The sequence below is a fragment of the Grammomys surdaster genome, unplaced genomic scaffold (assembly GCF_004785775.1).
Source record: "Grammomys surdaster isolate TR1022 unplaced genomic scaffold, NIH_TR_1.0 125476, whole genome shotgun sequence".
Taxonomy (NCBI): domain Eukaryota; kingdom Metazoa; phylum Chordata; class Mammalia; order Rodentia; family Muridae; genus Grammomys; species Grammomys surdaster.
Window position 1 is genome coordinate 610390 of NW_021620336.1, and position 5155 is coordinate 615544.

A 5155-nucleotide genomic window follows, 5' to 3' on the forward strand; every position below is an offset into this window, starting at 1 on the left:
TAGTCTTTCACTTGTGTCCACTTGAGGAAAACACTCCTTCACATGTTTGGCCCAGCAAAACACCATCCCACACAGCTGACTCGCCAAAGAATCCTTAAGTTTCCACTTCAACATACGTATGTATGAAATTCTCAAACAATAAAAGAATCAGATATATAGCTTTTTACATGTACTTCTATTCCTCATCAAGAATAAACCTATACTAACTGAAGGTGATCCATATGTGCCATAAACCTCACAATTTACTCTTCTACATTTTGCCTTAGATGCTTGTGTGTGTTAAAGAAAGAAAACACTGTATGTCTTTCAAGCTTATCCTAACGTTTACTGTTTCTTGTGCTGTTCAACTTTCTCTGTAGCTCCAAGTCTCAATCCAGCATTTGTCTTTAGGCCTAAGCACATCCTTCAACATTATTTGAGTGCAGGTCTACTAAGGGTAAAACTGTTAGATTAGTTTTGATTGGAAGTGTTTTAGTTTCACTTTCACTCTTCAGGGGTGGTTTCACTGGATACAAAAAGCCATGTAAGAGTGGAGGGCCCTGCCGGGCACAGGTGGAAAAAGAGATCCTTGACCTCATGAAGGCTGGACGCCCCAGGGGGTGGGAATTTTGAGGGTGGGGAAGTGGGAGTGGGGGGGTAGGTGGGGGTTACATCCACGGAGAAGAAGGAGGAGGGGTAAGGGGATGGGGGTTCCCGGGTGGGTGGGGGATGGGGTAAGGGGATAACATATGAAATGTAAATAAAAAAAAAAAAAAAAGGAACTTCTCTCTGGTCTGCTTCTGAACATACTGCCTGTATGTTGGCTATTCTGTCTTGCTTCTGGTCACAATTAACTATAAATCCCTCATTGTTAACTGTACATAAGTCAATTTTCTTAAATTGCCTTAGGAGTACTCTCTACATCCTTGATTTCAGCAGTTTGCCTATGATATCCATAGAGTTGTGTTTTTGCTTCGTTTGTTTGTTTGTTTGTTTTCCTGTCTTTTTTATGTATTTGAGATGGGATGTTACTGTTAACCAAGCTGGTAATCCTTTCACCTCAACATCTCAAGTACATCTGGCCACATGCATCAATCATTGTATGTGGTTAAGACATATTCATCCTTGGAACTTTCTGAGTTTCTTGAACTCAAAAGTTTATGGGTTTTTTTTTTAACCATTTTAGGGGAAAATCATAATGTTCTCAAATACTTTTTTCTTCTTCATTTGTTTTTTCCTTTTGCAATGCGGGCTATATTCACTTTGAAATGGTAAACTCTTCAACATCTCCCTACAGTTCAGTTCAGTAAGGCTGCAAAGTTTTTGTGAATTTTTTTTAAATGACTGCCCCATCCTATTGATTGCTGGTTGTGTTTACCAACTTCTTTTTATGCAATTCTTAGTCTTATATTAGCATATCTATTTCAAATATGGTATATCAGACAACAAATTTCCATCTTTACATTTTCTATTTGCTGCCCTTTTCCAGTCTCCACTCCTCTTGAGATTACTCATCTGTTCAGTCATGATGAAACATATTTCTTCCTGCCCATAAAAATACATACAGTAGATTCAAAATATCTTCCTGTTAATTCTGACACCTAAGTCATCTTATTGTCTTGCTCTTTCGTGCATCTTCAATTGGTTTCTGCCCTTCAGTCATTGTTTATAATAATCACCTTTCACTTTTCCTCCTTACTATGAAAACCTCAGAGTTGAATTCTCAGCCACTTCTGGTCTGTCTTTCTGGCCATCAATATTGGTGCTGGTTTATTAATTCCTGGTCATCTTTTTCTCCTTGACCAAATTTGTCCAATTATTTATAGGTTTGGAGCTCCATATATTTGTTGTATTTAAAATATTTAACAGAATGAGCTTCAGTGTTAAGATCAATGGAAAAAAAGTGTAAAACTATGCAAACTAAAGCTTCTGCTTTAACGTCCTCATTTGTATTCTTGGCTGACTCTGGTCATAAGAAAGTTGCTTTCCTGACCTCTGTCAGTCAGCTCTTTGGGGAATATGTTCAGGCAAGCACTGTATGGTGATTGTCAATGCTTCCCAAGCCCTGCTGCTGTAGACACAGCCATATGAAGACATTTCCTGCATGATCAGAAAACTGCTGTTGAAGACACTGCCTGTTATGTTCTTCAATAATAAAGTTGGAGAACTCCGTGTTTTCTTTTCATTGCTACCTGGGGAGTTCCTGTGAGAGTCAACTTCAGAAAAAACAGGCTTTCATCAAGTAGAAACTGTGTTTTCCTTGCCAGAAATCTTAATGCATACATCACCAAAATTGGATCTAAAGATAAATGCGGGGTCCAGCTGCACAAGACTCAATCTAAACACTCCCTATTTATCATGGGCTTCCAGTGTTGCTCCAGAGCCATTTTGGCCACTAGAGAGTGTGATCTGGGAATCGAACTCAACTTTTAAGAGAACTAATATATGGAAAGTCTTAGCTTTGTAGAAATTCAGCCTTCAAAATGATCATCATACAATGAAACCATAGTACTAAGAGAAATGTGAACACAACAAAAACTGATTTATAAACCCTTCACTGGAACTTGGAAGCTGAATGTTACCATTGGATAAATAATCAGGAATGAGGTAATGAAGTTCCCTGTCCAGTGAGTTAAAAAAAATTAACAAACCTACTCATGTGAAAACCTACTAAAAAATGAGAATTCATCAAATAAAAGCACAAAATATAAATACAACAGGCTACTTCATAAAACAATAGCAAATAAATTTTCTCTGTAATTGCAGTAATAAAAATATTAATTTAACTAATAAAATTATGAAGTCAGAGGCTTTGAAAAACAGAAGGCCATGACCTTCAGTGTAGACTCTATCATTTACTAGGTAGGAGAATTTCAGCACATTTTTTAGCACAGCTTCTCTGTCTGGCATTTGTAGTGACTAGTACTGCTACATGGTAGAGTGGTTAAAATGTTGAAATGACATAACCTATGAAATCGTTTAGTCCAATGGCTGGAATTTGATGTGTGTTTAATAAATGTTTTTTTGAAAGGACTATATCTGTCACTAAAAGATCATTAGGGAACTCCAGGCTATTTATTTTCGTCTTGAACCCATAACTTCTTATGTTTGGTAACTGGGCCAGATAGGAATATTGTTTCCATATTTCACTCAGATTTGAGTCATAAAAGCATGGACCTGTGGAGCTGAATATTGAAGAAAGTGAATAATCCTGTAAGAGAAAAAAAATCATAAAATACCTGCTCAAACAAAAATGGGGCAAGAATAATCATGAGGACACACAGACATTTACATAATACTTGATAGTATGTGATGAAACATTTGAAAATAACAAGATTCTATAACACCATGTACTTCAGCCGCCTCTACAGTTTAAAATATTCTTTGAAAATGGAAGTTATGAGCATTTATTTCTATGTACATATTATATTTCTCCTCATTTCTGGCAACCTATCATTGCCAAAACACACACACACAAACAGACATATAAACACACACATTCACTCATGCATGCACATGTACACATACTTACACACACACATAACATCCAAAGAAGGGAATTTGTATCATGGAAGCTCAAGATGCTTTTGTCTGTTGGTAAAATTATCTAATATAAAAATTACTACAATGACTTTAATTTTTCTTACATAATACTGGCTTAGCAGGTACCTCCAAGTTCACCAATAATTTTTTTCCAATAATTTATTTGTTAGGAATGAAAAGGTTGAATAAAAGGAAGGGGTCAGGTTAAGATCACAGTCTGTATTTTGCTTTAAATGGGTATGATAGATTTTACTGAGTATCATCCATGTGAACCTCTCACCTAGGCAATTGGACACAAGTCCTATAAGCAGGTAACAGGTCTGAACAAGAAAAAATAATTTTATAATTTTCAGAATATTGTATTGCCTAGTATTTGCTAAGTGCCTGATACAAGCAACAATGAATAATACCATAATCCTCACAATAACACTAAAATAAAATCATCATTATCTTCATGTATAAAGAAATGAACAGAGAGGCCAAGTAAGCTATTCACAGAGAATGTTCTGTGGGAGAGCCAAGATTTCATGTAGAAAGTCAGGCTTCCTGGGCTGTGCTTTTTCCCTCTAGCACTTTGTACAGATATTATACTCTCAGACTATTATATTATGCCTCTATCTAAGATATTTATATTTTTGGGCCTCTAGTGAACAATGTGATGATAAACTCTGAATATATGCATTAATATTCAAACCAAAGAGTTGTGGGTTATATAATTAAAACAGAAAATACTTTGAGAAAAGAAACATGTCTCTCTCTAGCTGAAGCCACAGACTCTGTGGCACCACAGAGAACTAGGCACCACCAAGCACTGAGGGACCTGCTGGCTTGGTCAAAGTGATCTTGTGATAAGTAGTCTTGGTGGAGCTCTTGGACCAGATAACATGGCAGAAAGAGCTTAAAGTGGGTGGGTGACAATGATGACGGGACAGTAATAGAATGCTCTTTTAAACGTTTTACCGTGGCCGAGATAGAGGAGGAGTTTGTGGGCAGCTGTATTTATCAGTGAGTGCTTTTGTTAGTGGGGTTGATTTGGTGGCAGGCTAAGGAAAATATAGGAGATGGGGGGTGAAGAACCAAACAGTGGACTGTCATCGAAAGAAAGCCACTGCCTTAATGGAATGCGGATGCACTGGACAGAAGTGATTTGGAAGGAAAGGTAAGAGCATTTTCCAGCCGGTCTGTTTTGTCTCAATTAGGCATGAGCCAGGATCACTTGTTTGAGAGTTAGTTTGATATATGGAAACTACGGGTGAAAGAAGGTACAAGCAGGACAGCCCCCCCCCCCCAGAAGGGAACACTGTTGACTGATGGGTAGGGCTTCGGGTCAGCTGAAAGTATTACACATTCAAAGAGAAAAGCCAGTTCTCCTGACTCTAAGGTTTTCTCCAGCACTGTTTCCTGTTCTGGTGATGGTGATAGCAGGAAACACAACGGTGCTGAAGGCGCTTGTGCCCCTCAGGGATTTACCATATGCCATCCTCCTCTTCCTCCTCCTCCTCCTCCTCCTCCTCCTCCTCCTCCTCTTCTCCTCCTCCTCCTCCTCCTCCTTCTCCTCCTCTTCTTCTCCTCCTCCTCCTCTTCTCCTCCTCCTCCTCCTCCTCCTTCTCCTCCTCTTCTTCTCCTCCTCCTC